This window comes from Wyeomyia smithii, chromosome 1, assembly GCF_029784165.1.
Source record: "Wyeomyia smithii strain HCP4-BCI-WySm-NY-G18 chromosome 1, ASM2978416v1, whole genome shotgun sequence".
Taxonomy (NCBI): Eukaryota; Metazoa; Arthropoda; class Insecta; order Diptera; family Culicidae; genus Wyeomyia; species Wyeomyia smithii.
The window spans coordinates 68,205,743-68,231,942 of NC_073694.1; the positions used below are offsets into that span (position 1 = coordinate 68,205,743).

The 26,200-nt window shown below is 41.7% G+C and overlaps 1 protein-coding gene across 11 annotated transcripts in view; it reads right to left on the reverse strand.

Moving 5' to 3' along the window:
- Positions 1-26,200, reverse strand: part of LOC129724438 (sex determination protein fruitless) — a 658,376-nt gene that overhangs the window by 503,567 nt on the left and 128,609 nt on the right. For all 11 annotated transcript variants that reach the window (XM_055679480.1, XM_055679471.1, XM_055679489.1 and 8 more), the window contains one exon: positions 11,250-11,323. The gene's annotated coding sequence lies outside the window, so the exon portion shown is untranslated. The remainder of the gene's footprint in view (positions 1-11,249; positions 11,324-26,200) is intronic.

Here is a 26,200-nt window from a genome sequence, read left to right on the forward strand (position 1 = left end):
ATCAATTTTGTGTGTGGCAATTTCATCGTGGACACCCTTTATAAACCACCACTCTGACAGTCAATTTCACACTTTACTTTCATACTTTGAAGGGCAAAAAAAATGACAATAGCATTAAGTGCTAAAAATGACAATATCATTAATCTGCATGTTATCTTAAGCGTCGAGCTGACCAAACTGCTACACCTTTTTCATATACAATCTTGATCAGCTCAACGATTGATGACGAGCTATGCACGATAAATCGGTTTTGCTAATAGTGACAATTTTATGAGAATTTAAGTCATCAGATGGCAGCATTAACCGTCGGAAATCGGTCATGTTCAAAATGTATGAAAGACGCCGCGTTGCAAGCCCAAACGAAGAAATATCCCGGCGTAACGATCAAAGAGCGGCCTCCAACTCCGTGGTGGGACAAAGAGTGCTCCGATGTCTACACGCAAAGATCCGAAGCGTTTTTGGCCTTCCAGAAGGGAGGTATACCCGACGACTATATACGGTATTCGGAGCTTAATACCAAGCTTAAAAGCCCGGCTAAAGCAAAGAAACGCGGATAATGGCGTCGGTTCGTGAACGAGACGTCGAGGGAGACATCGATGAGCACTCTTTGGAACACAGCCCGAAGAATGCGGAATCACGTAACGGTCAACGAAAGCGAGGAGTCTTCAAGTCGGTGGCTATTTTATTTTGCCAGGAAAGTATGTCCGGACTCTGTTCCTGAGCAAAACATTGTTCGCGATGCGTCTCCGGGCCACGACGCGATAGAATCGCCTTTTACGATGGCAGAATTTTCAGTTGCCCTTCTGTCCTGTAACAATAACGCGCCTGGGTTAGATAGAATCAAATTCAACTTGTTGAAGAATCTACCCGGCAATGCCAAGAAGCGCTTGTTGAACTTGTTCAATAAGTTCCTGGAGCAAAACATTGTACCGCAGGATTGGAGGCAAGTGAAGGTGATCGCCATCCAAAAACCAGGGAAACCAGCTTCTGATCACAACTCTTATAGGCCGATTGCAATGCTATCCTGTATCCGGAGATTGATGGAAAAAATGATACTCCGTCGTTTAGACCATTGGGTCGAATCAAATGGTCTACTATCAGATACTCAATTTGGCTTCCGCCGTGCCAAAGGGACGAATGATTGTCTTGCGTTGCTTTCAACAGATATTCAGCTGGCGTATGCTCGCAAAGAACAAATGGCGTCTGCGTTTTTGGACATCAAGGGGGCTTTTGATTCCGTTTCTATTGACATTCTTTCGGGTAAACTTCACCGACAAGGATTTTCTCCAATTTTGAACAATTTTTTGCACAATTTGTTGTCCGAAAAGCACATGCATTTTACGCACGGCGATTTGGCAACTTTTCGCATTAGCTACATGGGTCTTCCCCAGGGCTCATGTTTAAGCCCCCTTCTTTACAACTTTTATGTAAATGACATCGACGAATGTCTGGCAAATTCATGCACGATAAGACAACTTGCTGACGACAGTGTAATCTCTGTTATAGGAGCCAAAGCTGCCGATTTGCAAGGACCATTGCAAGATACCTTGGACAATTTGTCTGCTTGGGCTTTACAGCTAGGTATCGAATTCTCTTCGGAGAAGACTGAGATAGTAGTTTTTTCTAGGAAGCATGAACCTGCTCAGCTTCAAACACAATTAATGGGTAAAACGATTTCTCAGGTTTTGGTGCACAAATATCTTGGTGTGTGGTTCGACTCTAAAGGCACCTGGGGTTGTCACGTGAGGTATCTGATGAAAAATTGTCAACAAAGAGTGAATTTTCTTCGTACAATAACCGGACAATGGTGGGGAGCCCACCCAGGAGACCTTATAAGGCTTTACCAAACAACGATACTGTCTGTTATTGAGTACGGGTGTTTCTGCTTCCGGTCCGCAGCAAACACACATTTGATCAAACTGGAGCGAATACAATATCGTTGCTTGCGTATCGCCTTGGGTTGCATGCAATCGACCCATACGATGAGTTTGGAGATCTTAGCTGGAGTACTACCATTGAAAAACCGCTTCTGGAGCCTGTCTTCTCGTATTCTAATCAAATGTGAGGTCTTGAACCGTCCCGTGATTGAAAATTTTGAAAGGTTAATCGAACTTAATTCTCAAACCCGTTTTATGACATTGTATTTCAATCACATGTCCCAAAATATTAACCCTTCTTCGAATATTCCAAATCGTGTCGACTTAACAAATACTTCTGATTCTACTGTGTTTTTCGATACATCCATGATAGAAGAAACTCGTGGAATCCCGGATCATTTACGCGTGCAGCAGATCCCTAAAATTTTTTCCAATAAATATCGAAACATCAACTGCGACAATATGTACTACACTGACGGATCACTTCTTGATGGGTCCACTGGCTTCGGTATCTTCAATAACAATTTAACCGTCTCCCATAATCTCGATAATCCTGCTTCTGTTTACGTCGCAGAATTAGCTGCAATTCAGTACACCCTAGGGATTATCGAAAAAATGCCCACGGACCATTATTTCATCTTTACGGACAGTCTCAGTTCCATTGACGCTCTCCGATCGATGAAAAATGTTAAGCACTCTCCGTATTTCCTGGGGAAAATACGGGAACATCTGAGTGCTTTATCCGAAAAATCTACTCAGATTACCTTAGCGTGGGTCCCTTCTCACTGCTCGATACCGGGTAATGAGAAAGCGGATGATCATTTGCGTGATGTCCCGGCTTATGTCCAATCACTATAGATTTGACGCGCATCTCCGTCGTGTTGGGCTCGGGGAGAGTGGTATCTGTGCCTGTGGTGAAGGTTATCACGACATAGAGCACGTTGTTTGGTCATGCCCTGTACACCGTGACGCCAGGTCTAGATTAATAGCTTCCCTGCAGGCCGAAGGTAGGCAGCCGGCTGTTCCTGTTCGTGATGTCTTGGCGAGCCGTGACCTATCCTACATGTCCCTTATATACGTTTTCCTGAAATCCATCCACGCCCCAGTTTAGTCCTATCCCCTTCCGCCTACATCCGACCGAACGACAAGAACACGTTAAGACCCCGGATCCGGAAACAGCAATCAGACCCGCACGATACTCTCAAGGCCCGATGGAAACAACCCAATATGCCAGTCCGTAATTTCTTGGCCCAGCAGCGGAACGAATTTAATATGCTGCTTACCTATGGCAATGAAAACCATCAAACAGCAAACCTGTGCTTTTAATGCAAAATATTCTAGCTTTAAGTTAGATTTAGTTTCAGCTCGTAGTCGGCAGCGAGGATAAAAAATTTGCTTTTAGTTATTAAGATACTTTAGAAAGTAAGCTACCAGATATAATTGGCGCCGTTAAACATTGAATTGTTTTTGTTCCGTGTCAAATAAACTATAGATGAAGAAAAAAAAATGTATGAAAAATATGGAAGTTAGGTATCTTGTTCTAGTTATCTTTGGATTGAGCCGTTCGTCTGATCTTTGAACTGGTGATGCTTTCAATTTGTTCACACATTAATCCCCATCCCCTCCTGCGCGATTTTTTTAATTTCTTTATTGTATTCCGTAAGGGACTCTCTATAAGCATTCCAATTTGAGGTTAACTTGGCTCTGTTGAACAACCTTATACTTAACTTCCTTAGTTTTACTAGATTCTTGTTCCACCAAGGCGTGTCTTTGTTAGATACGCGCGTCTTGGTCGGACCATTGGTACATTAGTTGATCGTCAGCTGTCAACACGCACATCGTTAAAGTGGTACGGAAGACGAACAGCAAAAAAGCCAAATTAAGACTTCCGCACGATTGTTATTGCCTGGCGAGCTAACCAAGTAGTCTAAGTCCGAAGCTGAAGCTTAACTAAAGCTGTTACGAAATACACTAGCTTGAAGTAGATTGTTTCATTCCTGCTGTCAAGTATAAATTACAATCGGCCCTTCTCAAGACCGCAAACACCTTTACTGAGCAATGTTGAATTTTCATATCTTGAAAATATGAAATTTGTGACCGCAGCTCTGCAGGTATCCCAAGCGATCAAAAAATAATTAAAATTTAAATTTAATTAAAAGTCCTTGAAATAGTATTGTTACTCACTAAATGCGATCATATTCTGATTATCGAGTTAGTGTGAATTATTTAAATAGCGAATCTGTAATTGGGTTATTTAATAATATCATCCGTTTGGCGTCGTACACAAATTACGCAACACATGAAGGGGGGGGGGTGGGGCCGGTTTGAGTCTGCGATACTTATTCTTACGTAGGGGGGAGGGGGGGGGGGGTAGTAGAGACAGTCGTAGCTGTGATGTTTGCTCGAAATTGAAAATTTCGGAGGGGGTCAGGCTGATCAGTGTTACGTAATTTTAGGGGGGGGGGGAGTCATGTCGAAAGTTGCCTATCGTTACATAGGGGGGAGGGGTCTGAAATCTAGATTTTTAGCGTTACGTAATTTGTGTACGACGCCTTTCATGGACGGTGGCCTCACGCAGTATGACAAACATACTCAGCAATGATGTGCAATGCCAGTTTCCTCTGTTGGTTTGTTTGCTTGAAAGGCTGCGATCGAATGGAATGAACAGGTACAAACACCATGCAAAACGTTTTTGCAATCGTCGCCTGCTCAGTTTTGCCGCGCTGAAAACAGCCGCTTGCTAACCAAACCGTTCTCTTGCTGCAGTAATCGGTTATACAATCAAAGTCTAAATTTCTGTATGCTAGTTGTTATACTTGATCACTGAGAGTTATACCTATACTATTGTTGTGTATTCCATCAAGCAAAACAACAACAACAACAAATTATTTAGAAAGTCAAATCGTCTGTATTCTTCAGTGTTGTGCTGGGGATGAAAGGTAGTGATTGATTGTTTAGTATAATTTGGACTGAGACTCAGGGTTTCATCTGATATTTAGCCTTGCTTGCAGCTCTGATTAGTCTAAATATGCGTTTAACAGGGCTCAACATTTATTCACGGTTAACGCAACATAAACATATTTTTCCACATTTAATTGGACGCATAGCTGATTTTCCAATCGATTGCTGACTAACTGAATTTGTAGTATTAGAAAGATGACAATTTTGTTTATTCTACGCCAGAACGAAGACATTCGCTAAAGAGATTTTCGGCAATCGTAATTATAGTAGTATTTGATTTACGATCAGAGCGAAGGTGATTAGTGGGCTTTCCAATAAAAAATACAAAAATGTAGTTAAAATTACAACTACTGTTCCTAAAGAACGATACAAACCTTATTGCAGAGTTGCAGTAGCCTTTTCAATGCGGGCGATTGGCTACCGCAGTGCTTAATGGAGCACCTGATATATGGATTATTCCATGCCAAGTGATCAGATAAATAAAAAGTAGTTTTACAATACGCTCCAAAATGAATGAAATAACTTGTTTAAGATCGTTACTAAAAATCTAATATTTCATGTCATGCGGACAACCCCCTTTCGATTGCGGGGCCCATAATTTTTCCATTTTTTGTAAGAAGATAATTTAGATTGTTGAATAAATATCGTATCTCAAAGGCAATAAAATCCACAGACAATACAATAACAAGGGTTTGGAAACTTTCAATCGAATGACATCATTAAATTTCACATAGAGTTTTGTTAGTATTAATATTTTTGACTTTGAACACAGAATTTTCCTTTTTCTCAAAACACCCGCATTTTTTTCTAGATCTGGTATCAACGTGTTCAGCGGAAAATTTAACGTAAGAATCATTTATACACGAAATGCAATATTTACCGTTGCGAAGATATTAAACGTTTAACCCTCTAGTGCCCAAGTTAATTTTCAGACGAGCTTCTAAAAAATCACTATGAATCTTTAAAATCATTTTTTAAGTATTGATTGAAGGTTTTTAGAGGTGTAACTGGAGACCGTCTAAAGGTGGCACTGGGCACTAGAAGGTTAAGGTATCAGGTTGGTTGAATTCAAACGTTACGCCAAAAAAGTGGTACGTTTTATTGAAACGCAAACGAAAAGAAAGCATCGCTCAAAATCACTAGCATTGTTTTCTTATGGCCTACTTGATGATATGTAAATTAACAACCACAAAAAAATACAACTTGCATCAAATAACACTAAATATCAGAAATTTCCGTTTGTTTCTTGTAGTACGTGACGAATTTTGTTTGACTTCAATAGTTAAAAAAAATATGTATGTAGGTATGGAATATGTCATTATAAATAAAATATCGATAGACTCTCCGGGTTCAAACCCTATAAAATGGCAAAATACAGTTTGTACCATTCTTTTGGCATAACTGTCATTATTCAAAGTACCGTTTGGTTTTTTTTCTTGAAAGATCTACTAATTGTCTTCAATTTGGCGGGAAATAATTAAATTGGTCTAACAACTCAAGAACAAAAATTTTTTGAAAGTTTTCAAAATTTTGAAAAAAAATTTTTTTCAGACCCTGCCGAAAGAGTTATCCTAACGGCCGAAGACGGGTTCGACAAAGTACAACTATAACGATTTTGATTATAAATAAATCGGATAAGACTTTTTTCAAAGAATTGCTAAATATATATTTAAAGATTGGTATTAGAAAATAGAAAGCATATCTTGAGCTCATTTTGTCCTAAAACAACTTTATGTTTTCAAATTCATGGCAAGAAAAAATCACAAAATTTTCTGGAAAAAAATTCAGAAAATGGCAGACTTTTGAAACTTCTTTCGTAGAATGGAGAGAAACCAATTGGTATAAAACAATAAAACAAAAAATTAGATGGAAGTAACCATTCGTTGGCCAGTTGGGAAGGAAATGTTTTGTCGATTTTTTTAAATGCCGCATAAATATTTTATAAATTTTCAACAACTTTCATTACACGCTTTGTGCCAGACCTTAACCAGACGGATCGACAGGCCGTATGGTTGTTTTTTTCCGGCTTAAAGCATCTAAATCAAAATTGTTAAACATTCTGCAAATTTCAAAAGATTTGCCGTCGCCTTTCAGCACCGCGAAAGTTAGACCAAACATGTTCTGTGTTGTTGTGAATGCACATTGTTTCCAAAGATGCAAACATTAGAAAATCACTACAAAAACCTAAAATTAAAAACAATTGTTTTTTAGGGGTGATCCATAAAAAATTCCACAAAAGTTCATTGGTTCATAGAAGTATGACGTCATCAACAAAATTGTTTCTCTTGATATGTGCTATAGCTTTGCCGGACAAAGTGGATTTTTAATTCGAGAATGAGAAAAATGAAATCCGTTTCTCACTCTTAAGTGGATTACTCACAAAATTGCAGTTTCTATAACATGGAGAATAATGATTTTCACAACTTTATATTTTTTATCAAAATAATTTCTCCTAATCACGATTTTGCAGCTTCGCAAACAGTGCGCAGAATGGTCTGAAACAGGACAACAATATAGATTGTTCCAAAATCTTAACACGCGAGTAACGCGTGTATGCCGCATGAAACGTAAAGATCAATGGCGTCATAACCGATTCCAATATTTCTTTCGAGTGTATTTTAGACACCGGCAGCGGCTGCTTCAAATACACTGGTTTACACAATGTAAAGATCCTGAACTGCGAGCAATTTCGGTCCTTGTCGCTCGTCGGTAGTGAAAAATCATGCGCGGTGTACATGCAGCGAAAGGATGAAATTGGGTAGCCTTTTAAAGTGCGTTCAAAGCATTTTTACGCAGACATGCTTGAGAAGGCTACCACAACGTCGGTTATTGAAAACAGATTTCCAAAAAACTGGCTCCGGGAAATCATAGATTAAGATTCAAATTTATTGAATGATCATTATACACACTCTACAGTGACATGCGTTCGTTTAGATGCACCATGTTTTTCATAGGTTTTTTTTTTTTTCAAAACTAATTGGATCGTGCCAGTATGGACTATAACAGTTAGGGCCATCGAGGTTAATTTTTTTCTGATGAGAATTAACCTGTTACAGTCAATACTTGCACGTTTTGGCGAAATTCAATGTCACTTGATCCATGCGAAATTTTGGTGGAGGAACGGCTATGGTATGGGGAGAATTTTCTAATGACGGGAAGCTTCCTATCTGCTGGATCACCACAAAAAGGAATTCCAGCAACTACTGTGAGCTTCTGGAAGACGTTTTGGTTCCATACTTGAAGAATCATATGGATAAATCTGTTGTATTTCAGCAAGGCAACGTTTCTATTCATGTTTCCCGACAAACCAAGGCCTGGATTTCTGAAGAAGACATCATCGTACTTGATTGGCCAGGATGTGGTCCGGATTGCAACCCGATCGAGAACCTCTGGGGTATTTTGGCTGCAAGAGTTTACGCCTATGGACGCCAGTTCAACACAGTAAATAACCTTGAATCATGCATACGTTCATGGTGGCAACAAATCTCTGTAAATACTCTCCATAACCTTGTCAATTCAATGCCCAGAAGAGTATTTGAAGTCAATGAGAATAAGGGATGAGCTACAAAGTATTAGCCAACTAATTGACTCAGAAAATTTGAGCTTTTACTTCATTCACTTGAGGTGCGTCTTAACGGATGCATCAGCTTATGTTCAATTTTTCGAATTTTTTATTCTATCAAATACACTTTTTTTCGAAGAAATGATGCTGTTTGTTTTAGTTTATGATAACGAATACAAATCAGTGATGACATCCAAAATCCAATTTGTTTTGGAAGGAAAACCTATGAAAAACATAGTGCGTCTAAACGAACTCATGTCATACCATGTCATCATGTAAATACCTGATTTGATTGAAGCAGTAAAAAAAGAAAATTTGATTGATTCCACCACAGGTATTGACAAAAAAGATTCTAAATTACTACCCTGACAAACCCCTGATGCATTGGGTAAAACCTTAGAGCTCTAATTCCCACGTTATGCAGTTGCTCTAAAATAGCCGAAGGATCAGCAACGCACAAATTCAGGTCTTTTCCACCTGCGAAAGAATAGACATGAATTTGTGCGTTGCTTTGTTTAAACTAAGAGTTCAACCATACAAAAACGCAGTGAAAAACGAGGCGTTCAACGATTAAAGGGTTGCCAGAGAAAATTTCTTTGAAGCGGTCGGAACTCACCGGCATGTTTTGAGTGTTTCGTGATGTGGAAGAAGATTGACGCTGGATATGTAAACGATATAGTACTACATTCCTTCGGGTACTTTTCTTTTTGTAATGCAGAACGCACACACTCACATAGTGTGGAACGGAAAACTTACATCTATAGTCGTCACCGCACAACTGGCCAACCCGACTCTCAAAAACGCATCAAGACATCCTGTCGCCGCGTGCATCAAAATTACGTTATTATACCATTTATTTTTACATTCCCGACTCTATTCAACTTCAAGTGCTGTCTTACCCCGTTGCATCGCGCTTTCAACTACCCTTGTGCAGTGGTGTGGGTGAAAGTGACTTCTAGAAGAAAAATGTACTATCTGCCGCATCATCCTTCTACCCGTGCAGCTTCACAACTTGTGCAATCCACTCGGACTCAGTCACTATTAATCTTTTCATCGCATTTTGTCTGGTGCCAGAGTGATTCGTCCAGTTTTTTCTCGCTACCACTGCTGTTGTTCAAAATCCGCAAGGATAAGTGGTTCTGTGTTCGTCTCCACAGAACAAATGGCTACGTTTTGGACCCGGAAGAGTAGAATATGGAGCTTTTGCTAGAACTTCTACACTCGACAACGCGTCACAGTTCAACTATTTATAATATTACATGACAAATAAAGAGCAATCAAATAAAGCGATAGCCCCGCTAACTCCCTTCCTCAATCTTATCGTGGTCAGAACGAGTCGACTTCCGGAAAATGTGTGTAAAGCACTTCCGTTGCTTTGAACGTGGGGCGAATCTACCTCGTTCGCTGTTGGAATGGCTACTTAGGGAAGCTTCAAACAAAAAAAACGTTACATTCGTGCTCGGAAAACTTGGTACCATAGTAATAGCTTTCGGTGCTTCCGTTACACATTTTTCAGGACAACCAAGGTGAGAAACACGTAGGAGAGCGGAATCTCTAAATTTCGTGCCCTAAGCTCTAGGTGAATAGAGTCAGGCACTTACTTTTGTCGCTTTGTCGCTTGAAAGATTTTTGTATAGTTTCATTTTTTAAACTTATGAATAGGTTGAATACTCTTTCATTTTTGATGTATTTTTCTGAGGTTGCTAGTAAGAGTCGAGTTTTAAAAAGGTTAAATTAGCCGACGTGATTCAACGAATCATTGATAAAGTAGAGGAATAATGGTAATAGTAACTGACGCAACAAATTATCCTTCAAAACAACAAACTCCAGGCGCCAACTGTTTCTATAATAATACACATATATTTTATAAGAATTGCAATTTCTCTTGGCTCAACATTAATCCTTCTCGAGTTCGAACGCAATCCACCAACAAATGCTGGTTCGCTGCTTGCGTTCGAACATCCGTGAACCAATCTCTGACCAGCGGCCTCTTCTGCTATCTAAATTTCATCCTTAATTTCGAGACCATTGTCTGTTAATTTTCCACAATCACAAACACTCATCGCAGCTTTTCGCGGACTGCCGGATTATTAGTACATAGAACGGTACACAAAACATCAAACAATCAGCTGCAAGTACCGATCCAACCAGAAACAACAATCTGCTTCAGAAGCATCACAGAAACCGAAAAATTACCCACACCTCGGCGCCCGGCTATTCGATGCATCCGAGTGGCAATGAACTTCGCCAAACATTCAAAAGACCTCGCCAGAAAGAAAACCTCTTCACACAAAAAAAAAACGGCGCACTGCTCCAAACAAGCGGGAAATATTCCGCAATCCTACCACCAATGTGTCTGCATGCCCGGTGCCCAAACCCGAATACCAATTGCCGAAACCCGGAAAATAACTGTGGTGGAAAATTACTCGCAGAAGTAACACGCCAAGCGGTGTGCATCGGGTTTTTAACAATCGGCCAGTTGTTCGCTCCGGGGGCCCAACACTGCCACCGATCTGACAAACCTGAACCCGAAATGGAGCTCTCGGCTTGCCGCAACGATGGCACAAGACGGGAAGCCGTGGTAGCGAGAAGGAAATTAAAAATCCATTGAGCCGTATGAAGCTGGTCAACGACGCCACCGCCGTCGCCGTGGTTCGCCACAACCGTACAGGATTTGTATGACCGGGTGGCTCGATAAGTCAAAGAACCCACCCGAATGGAGCGGCAGCCGATTGTGTCCGTCCAGTACTGTACCTGCCCGCAGGGAAAATTTTTCGTTCATTTACATTTTCGACATTCTGTACCACACTCAAACCCCTCCCACTTTCACCTACGCATCCGCTCCTTACCTGGTTGATGAGCTCAGTTGACAATCGCCATTGCCCTTTACGCTGTCACTGCTAGTGAAGAAGGGGTTGTTTTCCTGCGTGAAAGGAGGAAAAAGAAAAACCGGTTAACTATGAGGTGAGAGAAAAATTCAATAGTTTCGTTCGGTGAAACTGAAAGGGCAATCATGTCATCACCAAAAATGGACGGCATTGTGAATCAATATGCTCTGTCAGATGTGGGGATAACGATATAAAAAAGAAAACACACCACTGCAAAATTGAACGTTTGCCTCATTGAGTGAGGTGTTAATTTTGGATGCAATTACTTTCACAATTATTTTGTGATGTTGATGGGCATTTTAACTTTGCTGTATTTTTAATGTAAAACCATCAAAAAGCATAAAGGGTTCATATAAATAGCTTCGGCACTTGTTTCATTTACAACACCAACTACGGAGCTTGTTGTTATTTGAGACCACATTACGATGGCAAAGAATGTGAACAATGTCTTTCATTTGCTGACTTCGATTACCTGCGATTTCATTCACCCGTGTCTCTAAAGATTTGTATCCAACTGCTTCCGGAACTCCTGAATTGGATAATTTTATGTTCTATAGATCATTGCACACAAAAAAAACCTCACGTTTTTGGCACTTCCTGCAGGTTTTTTTCCATTCATCGTTTAGTGATTTTGTTCTGTTAGCAGTGAAAATGAATTTTACGAGTACGAAATGCTATACTGAAAAAATCTGGTTTAACGGGTACGTGGTATTCCCGATTGGGGAATGTATTTCAAAGGAATCCAATCATCATAAGCGATGATTTTGGCCGGTTTCCCGAAAATCGTCATATTAGAAATGGTTTTATTTCTAAATATCAACACACTCTAAAATGTAGAGAACAAACATATTTACATCTCCACTTAAAGCTTTCTTCCTCATCGCATCGGGCATCGAATCAAATTTTCCTTCGTTTAGCACTCAGATTGTTTAGGTACCGGTTGTGGTAATTAAATGGAAAGTTAAAATAACTGTAATCTTTTGGTTTATCATTGGAAACGGAAACACACTTCCGCATTTTAACTTGAACTGAAAAATAAACTTGTAATCCATATGAACAAACCCCTTGCAATTGTCAAATCTCTTTCTTCTTTTTTTCTGTGACGTCAAAGTGCAATCTATTCTATTATCATCGAGTAACTTAGTTTTGAGTAGTAAACTACACCATTTTATTGTTGAAAATCCAAATCCGACCTTTCTCCAACATTTCCGCATAGTCATTCAGCTTTATTTTTGTTGCAACCCACGCCAATGGAAACTTTCTTCAAATCATCTGGTCATCATCACCAATCATCAGTTCCTGTTCATCTTAATATCCGTTTTATAGTGCATATCGTGCCAATAGTGTTACCAAATGTTCGGTCCATCAAGTTTGGCTCTTCCCAGAAAAATTAGAGCGGCTCTGCTCATGTCGCCCTATCAATTCGGGGTTTTCAAGTTATTTCAAGGGCCCACTTGTGGAGAGTACCTACTCGTTGTACGCAACGTGGAAGCACCAACTTCTCAGGGATTGGAAACACTGTTCTTTTCTGCTGCACTGCAACTCTACGGTTTCTTCGTTTTCCGCTGGGGAAAGCTTCCTTTCATTTCTCGCCGTTGTTAAAGTAACCTCCAAAAGACTGTCTCGCTCTTTTTCTCATTCATTAGCATTAGAACTCTGTTCCAAATTTGATTTTTTTACCGCTTCTTTCAAAAATCGTACCTGTGGATTTTAAATAGAGTATTCCCAACAAACAATTTTGTTGTTTAACAGCTTAATAAGCTATTATTCAGTGGATTTCGGGTGAACTATAGCCTAACAAGCCGTTATCCAACCAAATTGTTTGTTGGGTAGTCATAACTGGTACTATTGCAATGATGTGATAAACCAGCTCACCTACCATAATTTGCAAAAAAATATCAGCTAATTATTTCGTATGCACCTTAACCCTTACCACCTCCTAAAGATACTACGTTTTATTGCATAAGTAAAAATCAATGAAATTTTGGGTAAAACTAGTTCAGAGTATAATCACAGACTAACAGACAAAACAGATAACACTTTGAACGCATTTTTAATGAAACCATCGTTCGGATGATACCAGTACTTTACATAAGCATCAATAGCACTATCTGCTGCCATGTTCGCGCTGCGTCGTGTAAGTATTTCGACAGCAGCGCTAGTGTACGCACATGTGTCAAATTGGGAACCACAAATGCTGAGTATGAGATTCCTTGACAGCGCCCTAGATGGTGTTGTCGGGCAATGACAGTTATTCAATTGGAAATTTGAAATAATCGTTTTTTTGTGTCGATGGAATTAGGTTACAGTGTTACGTCTGTTAGTCTGTGATATAATGTTTACATTTACGAAATTTAGTCACATTCTGTTAAGTTGTTATTGAGACAGCTTCCAAGCAAATCCCGAAAGTAGATCGCGAAACAGTTCTAAATCGACCATTTGACCGTGTCCCGTGTGGTAAAATCGTTCAGGAAGACTCAACGGCAGGATGACAGTCGAAAAAAGCGAAGTCGGCCGATAGAGGCAAGAAAGGTGAAAGATTACTTCAAGTGCAACCCGAAGCTCTCCATTCGGAACGTAGCCGAGTAGATATATTCTTTTGTGAATGAATATGAATACGGTAGCCAAATCCTGCGCTAGGAAACTGTACCCCGAGTGGTTGGTGCAGCCGAAATGGATTGTAATGGACGACGAGACCTACGATGAACATTTACGCCAAGCAGAATCCCGACGTAAAGTTTTTCGTTGGAAAGTTACACTTGGATGTTCCAAAGAACTGGCAACAAGGCCCGCTAAGTGTTGTGCGTGTTTTATCTCTGCGTGAAATTTAGCTTATTTAAGCTGTTTCCCCCCAAATAATATTAGTATATTCAGTGAATTTTACAAATTAGGTTCTGCTGGATGCCAGGACATTCTAAGCAAGCTAAATAACATTTTATTTTGAAAATATGTTGCTTGTTTTCGAGTCGGTTATTCGAGACGCACAAAAAACACCGATGAATAAAGTACGCTCGCAGCGCCGTCTGTTAGCGGATAGGATAGCGAGAGGTGTACATGGAAAAGTTGCGACCTGCATATTTTTCACTCATATTATTGCGTGCGTGTTAGGCAACTCCATTTTACCATTTTACGAACTGCTAGAGTAGGATACACGGTATTTGCTGTTCCATGTTTTCTATGAAAATATTATTCATGAATTGAGTTCTGAAACGTCTCGTAAAATAGTCTATAGCAGTGTAAGGTCGTTTCTGTTTCACTCAAACTGTGAATCGTCGCATCACGGTACTCCAATTTTTTCACTTCTTGCCGATAACGTTTGTGGTTGTGATAAATGCGTGAACGTGTGGATGATTTATTTAGATGATTTTACGCGATGAATAGTCGTAGAAAAAAGCGAAACGTCTGTGCAAGCGCGGCAGTGTTTTTGTAATAACCTATTTCAATTAATGTTTGCAGCCACTGAAAGGAGCACAACAACAACTATTGATATGTCATGAAATAGTCTAAAAAAGTCCATCACTCTTTTTGAAAACACAATATAACGGACACTTTTTATATGTTTTTCGAATCCGTTTAAATTATTTCTTTTTGCGTTTGCACTTTAAAAATTTGAAAATTTCAGCTATGAAAGGCAGTCAACCGAGATTATCTTCAAATGCCTCTTGTTGTATTTTATAATAAATTTTTAGGAATCTCACATTATACATGATCATATCTACAATGTTTAGATGACTTTATACGGTGAATAGTTGCGATGCAATGTTGTTGTAATAATTTATTTCAATTAATGTTTTCAGCCGCCGGAAGCAGCACAATAACTACTATAGAATTGTCATGAATTAGTCTAGTATAAGTTCATCTATTCTATTTGAGCACAACATGACGGATCATTTTCATATGTTTTTCGAATCTCTTTTCAATATTTCTTTCGCGTTTTCTGCGTTAAACATTTGGATATTGCAGCTATGCAAGGCAGCCAACCGAGATCTTCTTTACATGCCATATTACTTCTTATTGTATTTAAGAATTCATCTTCATTAATCTCACATTATATGTATATGATCATATCTATATTGTTACATTAATCCAATTAAATCATGGTCATATCACTTATCAAAGTGAATCCTGATCAAAAACTCACCCCACTAACAAAAACTCCCTTCCGTGGTGTTTGTAGGGATGCAGAGGTATACCTGGTCTCTAATAAAGCAAAGACTACATTCTAACATTCCTTCCTTATTGAAGGCATCGTGCGATACTGGCATAACTCGAAGTTCAGAGTTCCAAAAGAAACGGGATTGAAAAGTTGGCGTTTAAAATTACCCTTATTGTCTCCAAGAAATCTATGAGCAAGTTAAAAATTTTCAAAGACACATCGACTTTTAACTCAGTTTTTTTTTTGTGGATTTTGAAACAAGTCTTTGTGAAATACAAGTTAACCATATTTGGTATCATTTGACTGCAACATGGAAAACTTTTGAGTTGTGCCGGTGTTGCACGAAACTGACAATATCCCCACCTGACTGTAAGGACGTGGCCGGCGCCGTTATTGGTCTATAAAAAATCGGGTCATTGAATGATGCACTGTGAGAAGGAATTATCACTCCCAGTCGTTCTTTCAGTTGACTCATTGTGCATCTTGAGTGGCTCGGACCCATCACGGAGTAAACCTCTCATCGTCGGCTGCAATGCCAATTCGCACCACACAATCTGGGGCAACTCGGATGTCAACACACGAGGTGAGTAACTACTTGAATACCTTACTCCTAACAATGTTAATGTATGCAATGTAGGGAACGATCCAACTTCTAGTAATACAATTAGACAAGAGGTTTTAGATCTCTCGCTATGTAGCGTCTCAATAACGGAGAACGTCAAAAACTGCCATGACTATAATGAACCCAGTTTATCAGACCATAGACACATCAGAGTTGACGTCGAGGCTACCCCTCTCACAAGAGAACACTTCAAGAATCCAAAGAAAATCAACTGAAACTGTTTTAAGGAACACTTGGTTAACATATGCCCGATCTACAAAAAAGGCCATCGCCTGGACTGTAGCAATTATCGAGGCATAACTCTTCTTAATACCGTGAACAAAATTCTCTACCGCATTCTGTTCCACAGACCGAGGCCGTTGCAGGAGACCTTTGTTGGCGAGTACCAATGCGGTTTTCGAGGGGGATGAGATATCGGACTCATTCGTGACGTTAGATGGTTTGAAACAGGGTGACGGGCTGTCAAACTCATTGTTCAACATCGCATTGGAAGGTGCTATACGGAGGGCTGGTGTGCAGAAAAGCGGCACCATCATTACGAAGTCGCACATGCTTCTCGGTTTTGCGGACGATATCGACATCATTGGTATCAACCGTAGAGCTGTGGAAGAGGCCTTCGGACCTCTCAGGAGGGAAGCTGCGAGATTAGGGCTCGTCATAAACTCTGCCAAAACGAAATACATGGTGGCTGGCAGAGTGCGTGGTAGTCCGTCGGAGGTTGGTGCTGCGGTGGTGCTAGATGGGGAAACATTTGAAGTAGTCGACGAATTTTTTTACCTGGGAACATTAGTGACATGTGACAACGAGGTTAGCCGTGAGATAAAGAGGCGGATAGCAGCCGCAAACAGGGCCTTTTACGGACTGCGTAACAGGCTAAGGTCCAGCAGTCTGCAAATCCGTACTAAACTTGCACTCTATAAAACACTGATTCTTCCGGTGGCTCTCTACGGCCATGAATCATGGACGCTGAAAGAGGCTGATCGGCGAGCTCTTGGTGTTTTTGAGCGAAGGATTATGCGTTCAATCCTTGGTGGCAAACTAGAATATGGTGTTTGGCGCAGACGCATGAACCATGAAGTGTACCAGGCATACAAATCGGCGGATATAGTCAAGCGGATAAAACACGGCAGGCTTCAGTGGGCTGGGCATGTAGCGAGAATGCCGGATGAGCGTCAAGCGAAGGCTATAATTAGCAGAAATCCCGATAGAGGTCGTCGACTTCGAGGTAGACCCCGCACTCGTTGGATGTGTGCTGTCGACGAGGATGCACGCGAAATAGGTGTAAGGGGCAATTGGAAGATAGCAGCCCAAGACCGAGGGACATGGCGACGTATTCTGGATTCGGCACTGGATCGATAATCGGTCCTGTCACAAAAATATTTGAACTCCAGCTAAACTTGACATCGCAGCAAGTGACCTGCAGTACAAGATCACAGAAGCTTTTACGTCAAACTGTTCGTTAATAAAACGAATAATTTGCCGTGATGTGAATGAAACTCTGAGCATCCTTCGTCGGGAAGTCAGCCGCTTGTTCAACAGGGCTAAAATCACGCTCAACTGGAAAGCCTATGGAGCATCCCTCACAAAATATAACGCTGAGCTACGCAAAGCCAGAAGGAGATCCAGAGTTCGATACTGTGAAGGCATTGAAACTTCGCCTGAGACAACGCGACTGCATAAAGCGATGTCCAAAGATCATACCAATGGTCTTGGACAATTGAGAAAGGAAGATGGAAGTATGACTGTCCCAGCCAGAGAAACACTGGATGTTCTTACGCACGTTCACTTTCCCGGCTCGACAGTGACCTCCGAGACAAACACTGAAGAGCTACAGAGCCTCGGATCCAGACGCATAACGTCGCGTGACTCCGCAGTGCTCGCTCATCGACTGTTCAGGGAGACTTCTATCAACTTAGCTATAAGCTTTTTGAAATCTTCAGAACTGGATGGCATTCTACCAATCTTTCTGCAAAAATCGGACGAACTCATCATGTCCAAACTCATCAGTCTTTTTCGAGCCAGTTTTACTCTGGGACATATCCCGGTCAGCTGGCGAACGTTAAGGTGGTGTTTAAGACGGGGAAAAAGACAAAATGTTGCCCAAAGTCTTCAGTCCTTTAAGTTTGATTTCAGCTTTTTTCAAGTTGATGGAAGAAATCACGGATAACTATATACGCAGCGAGCTTCTAAAAGAGTTACCCTTGCATACTTAAGCATCAATATGCTTATCAACAAGATAAATTTATTGAAATCACTTTGCATTGCCTAGTGACGAAGATCAAGAAGTTACTGAAACATAAAGAGACAGCGATCTGCGCTTTTCTTGATATTGCGGGAGCTTTCGTCCTTTGCATCAATTAACGCGGCTCTGCAAAATAAAAGAGTCGACAATACTACAATGAGGTGGATCCAAGCAATGATTTAGAGCAGGAAGATCACAGTTGCATTGGGAGATACGTCTGTTACAGTAGAGGCAGGGAAAGGGTGTGCTCAGGGAGGAGTTCTCTCTCCACTGCTATGGTCACTGTGGTAGACGTTCTCGTTAACGAAGCTAACACAGTTAGGCTACGAAGTCTTTGGTTATGCGGATGATATAGTCCATATTGTTCGGTACAAAAGGGATGCAGCTCTTTCTAGACGTATGCAAACGCCTCTTAACACCATCATCTCGATTTCGATAATATCCATATAGGCTGGTATTTGGCCTTGTTTTCAGTTCTGATTGGACGAAACCTGCGTTCAATGCGATGTTCGAGCAAATCAAATAATGCTTGTATGTTAAATGACGCAGATTTTCCACATTCTCTAGTTACCACAGGTGTCAAACTAATATTTCTAAGATATTTTTTTTAAATAGTTCTAAATTAGGCCTGGCCAGGTGAGATTACCAGGATATCATTGTACACTGTCACTGAGAAAGGCTTAGGCGTCGTACACTGATTACGTAACGCATAGAGGGGGGAGGGGGGTTAAGTTTGCGTGACTTGTTGTTACATATGGGGGAGGGAGGGAAGTTGAAATAGTTACGTAACTGTGATTTTCCTCAAAATCGAAAATTTTTGAGGGTTTATCGTTACGTAATTTGAGGGGAGGGAGTCATATTGAATGATACTCATTGTCAGGGAGGGAGGGGGTAGGAGGTCTAAAATCTGGATTTTTAGCGTTACGTAATTTGTGTACGACGTCTTACTACGCACATGCATCATTTTAACGGTTGTTTTAGGCAATTGCAACTAGATTGGACCAATCACGTCCAACTCACGAACATCAAATATAATTATGTCATGCTACAGGAGTATCATGATTAATAACAAAAATAAGCAACAAATATACATGTTCGTACTTGGAAATAACTTGAAGTTCTAGAGATTCCGTAGTTGGTTCTGCCAATACTACAGTCCATTATTTAACCCTGTCAAAGTACTGCGATAATTAGCTACACTCTACGGAATCCCGCTACGGGGGGCTGGTGGTACAAATGAAGGATGCCCCTTCTGTCGTAACCACCTTTTTAATTATGTAATGCATTATTAATTCGCGCCAATTTATCGGCAGGTTCGAATCAGTACGCATTTTAATTAGCATGCTGGATGTTTCAATCCAAATTGACACCCTCGAGTGAGAGGGTGCAAGAGTAGATAAAGCAAAAATTGGCAGTGTAATCCCGTTTTTATTTATGCCAAGTTGGCCATTTTTTGCGTCGATCCACGCCAATCATGTCCCGGAGGAAAGCGAGCGGAAGTGTCCGCCCATGTTCAACTGCATAAAGGGGAAACCTCACCACCAGGGAAACAATTAACTATTAATAGCACATTAATGATACATTATTTCAAATGTTTTGATAATTGTGTAAATAATACACTCACTCAGCATTACACTTTAATGCATGATTCTCGCTTTAACCTTTGTTTATCAAAGGTAAATATGAATTTGATCGTTCAGTGACTACCTTCTAATTTTACAATCCAAATTTTTGATCATAAACCAAACTGGTTCTTTTGCGAAACATTTTTTATCAGTGCACGAAATCGCTCCCAACCAGCGTTGCCATTATGCCAGATAAATCTAGATTTTGCCAGATTTCTGTTTGCGCGCTAGACAAACAGATAAACCTCAGAATCTGCCAGATATTTGTAAATGAGCCAGATATTTGCCAGATTTCATCCGCGTCGTCTCGCAAAAAGGTCATTACTGCGAGATGGGCCGTGCCTGGCCTTTACCCACCTACACCCGGCGAAAAAGGTCATCACTTTCAATTCTGCCAGAAATTTTATCCAAAAATAAGTGACAGATTTTTGCCAGACTTTTTATTTACGTTTTGCCAGATTTTATTCAAAACTTAGTGGCAACGCTGTTCCCAACACTGACTAAGGGTCAACCCTGCAGTAATGGAAGTCAAGCAAAGTCCGAATGCGAGGTGTACAGCTGTAAAAGGTATTGGCCTTTTAAGCTCCGAAATCAACCAGCAATCGCAATTCCTGCGGTTTGTGGTGGTCACTGGTGTGTGGGCTGGATTTTTTCCACTCTCCTGCTGCTGCTCTTGCCGGTAAAATTTGTTCAAATACCGACGGCGGAGTCCAGTGCGGGCGCGAAGCTATCAGCGGTAATGACAGAGTCGCGACCGACCGCGTGAAATGTTAAATATTTAAAATAAATATACCGATTCAATTTTTGACAGCTTCACCCATGCCGTGTCGTTTTTTTTTCGCTTCCGATCGTGGAGCCGTGGCACCTATGCCAACATATGCCTGGCGAGTGATTGCGCGCTAGGTGTTTGTGCGTGACGCAGAGGAGCGAAACGGCCATTTGCCATATGCCGATTGTGGTTTTCATTCAGTGTGTCCTGCGGAAAACCGCACCCGAATTAACTAGACGGTCGGTGTGCTCACCGTGTGACGTTTTAGGTGCGATTATCCACTCGGGTGCACCCACGGACACTACTTATTGGCTCATTCAGCAGCCAGAATCAATATTTAACTACTCGGAGGATTATTTACTATTGATATGGAAAAAAAATCGAGCGGATTTTCCACCACCAAATGAAAGGTATCACGAAACAGTAATTTATTTACATTTACCTCTAATGAACTTTATGAGTAAATAAAAGCTCCGTTTGACAAGTAGCTGACGCTGATGTGAGAGTAGTAATAGTTTTATTTTGAACTGTCAAAATACAAGCGAATTTGTGACCCATCTGAATTGAGTTAGGAATGTGCGAAAACTAAGTTGTTTCAAATTTCACAATGTTCTACTGCAGGTACAATACATCTCGTATTTGAAACCTCTCTTCTCGTGTGACGACAGATTCCCGTAGATGAGACTCAACATTGTTTGCAGGTAGTTTTGTAGAAGTTATTATTTTAACTGGTTTAGAAATCAGGTATTTCGCTGCATTGATAGATGATGAATTGCTCCACATGACTTGTACCGACAGTGCGCTGCCAATACCAGACATAGTAAATATTCAAGAAGGTAGGTCATTAAGTTGATTGAGAATGGATATTTTCAAGAATTTCTCACTAAAGCGTTGCCTTCAAGACATCAAAAATGAAAACATCAGTTGACCTGTTGAGACGAGGGCATTTTGACAAGTTTTTTATTGAATCAATAGATATCACAACAGAAGTTAGGTTAGGTTAGGTAAGGCTGGGCTAGGTTGGTTCGTCGACAGAGCCAACACGGCTCACAAAGAGAAAGAAATACAGTGAAGCTATGGCTGACAGAAATTGAATAACCGTTGCAGACAAAAAAACCGGCAAAAAAGGAAAGGCCAAAAAGCGCAAAAAATGTGCGAATTCGCAGAAGCCGAATAAGACAAGCAAGGGCGATGCGCTCCCATCAGGCTTGAGATGGGTCCAAGTGCTCAGAGGTCGTGAAAACCATGAGAAGCAGGCCCAGGTAAAAGATCTTGGCGCGAGTGTTCGTCTATCTCTTTTCTGGCGAGATGTTCTCGGAACTCGTCAACACGCGAAGGGAAAGGAAGCTACCTACAAAGAGCTAGCCGAGCAGTTATAGAGGAAGAACGTGCAAGTTCGGGTCCTCATCCGGAGGTCCTAGCTTAAAAGTCTGGACGACATCACCAGAGATTGCGACATTGCACAAACCTTCGGAAAGGAGGGTAGAATCGTGGTAGCCAGCGCCGAGGCAATTAGTCTTCGCAAAGGCCAAGCTGGAATCCATGTAGCCATCATAAAACTCTCGGTGGTAGATGATGCGGCACATCAGCCGTTGCAAGTTCATGGAATCAGCAACTTCACGAATTATTAGAGGCAAACGGTTTCAAGCGAATTGATCCCTGCCTGTATACTAAGCAGGCTTAGTGGTGTTACGTGGCCAGTTAGTATGAACGTCTGCTCGATGCATTGAAACAAACACTTGCTAAGAATTTTCTTATCAGTAGTCTCAGGAACATCAAGTTTTACTTGGGCGTTTAAAGTCGAGCGAGATAACTGTGAAGATTTTCTTATCAGTCGTTGGAAGTACATTGATGATGTCGTATGTTCTGTTTACAGGATGCAAAAGTTTTAACCGTGCCAATTGATCCTGGATATGACAAGATAGAAGAAGATGAGCTCTCGTTACCTAGCAATCCACAATACCAAAAGGTGGTTGGTCAGTTATTTTATATTGCAGTCTACAGCAGGCCCGATATCGCAGTGACGATTTCCATCCTTAGTCATCAAATGAGTTGCCCAGCCCGGAGCGACTGGAACGAACCCAAACGAATGGTTTGCTACCTGAAGAGGACTGGTAGTCTGAAGCTTAGACGGAGCAAATCTGCCGATGCCGACTGGGCAGAATTTCGTAGCGATCGGAAATCCAACAGTGGATATATTCGTAAGTACAGCTGTACAGTTTCATGGATGTATCGAAAGCAGAAGCAGAATTTGTAACGCTTTCAGAAGCATCCTAAGAAACAGTTTAGCTGCATAGGCTGTTACATGACCTGAGAGAGAAAACCGACGTTGCATTATTCGGAGATAACCAGAGTTGTTTGAAAATGTTAGAATCCGACTAGTTTAGTAACCCTACAAAACACATATCGGCGAAATTCCATTTTGCCAAAGATTTGCAGAATAAGGAAGTTGTTAGACACAAATACTGTCCCAAAGAGCACCTGACAGGAGATCAGCAGACAAAATCACTATCATGAGTACGTTTGGAAGTGCTTCGACAGCAGTGTGGCTTACAAGTCGCAGCGTTGAGGAGGAGTGTTGCGAGCGCAGAATTTTATCTGGATAAATGAGCCTTCGTCCCACGAAGTGACTGCTAGATTTTTTTCAGTTTTTTGTTTTGTTTTTCCAGATATTGACGAAATTGCCATACTGTCGCGGTGTGTGACGCCATCATGCCTAGTTCTTTTTAGCCTAGGAATGGAAGGCCACCAGCATACTAGTGGACTGACGCAATTGCTGACCTTCGCAATGCGTGCTCTCATGCGAGACGGAGAATGCTACGCACACCTACCGATCCACTGTGATACCTTTCAAGTACGCAATAGTGCTAAGTAAACGGGCCCGTTTTGATAGACTATGCGCCAGTAGCAACACAAACCCACATACAGGAAAAATGCCCAAGACCAGAAGTGTGTCAGCCCCGACAGAGCAGTCACCAGCGTTATTGGAGCGGTTCATTGAGAGACTTTCTCTATGCCATGAACCAAGTCCCTGGCCTCCTTCTGCTGAACCATCACAAATTCTGAGGAACGATAATCGTGCAAGGATAGAGGAGGCGGTAAGCATTACGAACAACGAACTCATTGTGATGAATGGAATCCCGAATTTGGCTATTTAAACGGCCATCTTTCCAGATAGGTGAAAGTGACATAGATTGGTGCTACTGCCGCAGGCTAGGAAAGCGCCAGGGGACCCATCGGTATATAGGGCCATCTGTCTGCTGGACACTGCTGGCAGGGTGCTTGAGATGATTAACAACAGACTGGAGATGCACAGGGAGGAGGCAAACGATCTGGAAAGTAAGCAGTTCGATTTTTGGGAGGGTAGTTCCAAACTAGACACACTTGCAGACGACATAACGCTAGAGGTCTACGCAAGTCGATCGAGTTGACAGCCACGCACTGTATACACAAGGTCGAAGATTGGATGCACTCCAGAAAACTGGAGCTAGCGCATCGTAAGACGGTGATCACAATTGTGAATAGCCGTAAATTGGAGCAAAGGTTAGATTCGGAGATTGCGCCATTACCTCGAAGCGATCTTGGGGGTTATGGTCGACGACATGCTCACGTTTGGAAGCCACGACGATTATACCCTATCGACTATTGCAGCACTATCTCGTATGATATCCAATAGCTCAGCGGTTCATGGCAGTAAGCGTGGACTATGCTTTTCATCGACTGTTAGTTTACTCAGAAGAGTTTCTTTGGGCTTTCTTTCTGAATAAGCGAAGACTCCTTGCCAACGTGGTTTCGTTCATACTCAGATATGGTGGGCCAATGTGTTACAAAGCGCTAAGTACTAACAGCTACCGTGGTAAACAGGAAAATACATACAGGCCCATATGCCGAAGAGTTGCGAGGGCGTACCGTAGTCTCATACGATTCAATTTGTGTGTTGACCGGCATGATGCCTATAAACATCGCTATCAAAAAAGGACAGAGAATGCTTCGGCCAACGTGACACAAGGGGCATAGGAGGTAGCAGAAGGTCATCTTTGATGACCTGATGGCAGCGAGAATGGTCCAATTCCACGAAGGGTTGATGGACGCACTGACTTATTCCGGAGGTATCCGGGTGGATCGAGAGGCACCATGACAAACTGAACTTCCACTTGACACAGATCCTGTCAAGCCATGGTTGCCTCAGGCAATACCTGCACAGGTTCGGACATGCGGATATGTGTCCCAAGTGCGTGGATGCGGAAGACACTGCTAAGCTCGTCTTCTTCGTATGCCCGCGTTTTGTACGTGCAATATGATGGCAGTGAGTGGGCCAGGCACTATTCCGCACAACCTATTTCGGAGGATGCGTGATGACTCACGCATCTGGAGCGCGCCTAGCACAGCCACCTCTCAAATTGTCCTGTCGTGTGTGGTGGGTCAACCACCAACACACCAGAGGTAGCTAGCTGCCAGTCTTCAGGTAGCTTGTGAGGAGGTTATTAGAGTATAGATGGTGCATGAAGCACTAAAAACCCGACATAATATTAAACAGTCGTCCCGGAAAAATGTGCAGATTTTCCCGCCACCTTGGGATAAAAGGACGCCCTCAAGGTAGTCCCTGATCTGTTCAGGACGGTAATAGAGAAATACCTAAATGACTGCCTTTTCCTGGAAAAGTGAAAACGACAGAGACTAGTCTTATTGCCCTAGAACGGGCAATTCGACATTTAGACCAAATTTTTTGCCGTGCCAGGCCTGTCAATCTGACAAAGCTGGCAAAGCGCTTGAGAAGGTAATCCTCAACAGACTTCTGAGATTCACGGAGAGTCGAACCGGCCTGTCTAGAAACCAGTCCGGCTTTTGTAAAGGTAGGCCTACGGTGCATGCTATTCTCTCCGCCTCTAGAACGGCGGAGGTAGCACTTTCGCTATCGCGCAATCACCACGCTAGACGAGGGAAATGCGTTAAACAGTGCTAGTTGGGAAACTATATCCTATTCGCGTCGCAGTCTTAGAATACCGGTACCAACGTACAAGATTGTAGAGTGATGGTTTGCGGCACACATGAGAGTCGGAAATGCGTCCCAATCACCACAGGTGTAACGCAAGGTTTCATTATGGGTCCGAAATTGTTGAATCTATTACCGATCACTTAACAAGTTCGTGGAACACCCGCCGATTACCAACCTGAAAATAAAAAAGGTCTTTAGAGCCTACCCCGAAACGTGCAGACCAGACGTTTGGGTTCAAGTCGTGGTTCCCAAGGCCCGACTTGTAAACGGTAACAACAAACGAGAATATGTACTGGAAAACCACCACGGCAAAGATTGTTCGCACAAAAATTGTTTCAACCGATAAATAACCGCTAACTCAACGCACTCCTGACACAACGCCGGGGTATCTGGAAGCACGAGAAAGATTCGTCAACATCGCTGCATCTGAATTATGGAAAAGATAGAGAAAAGGAAAGAAGGTTACAGACGGTGGAGAGAAGATCGTTACTAGACCTGTATT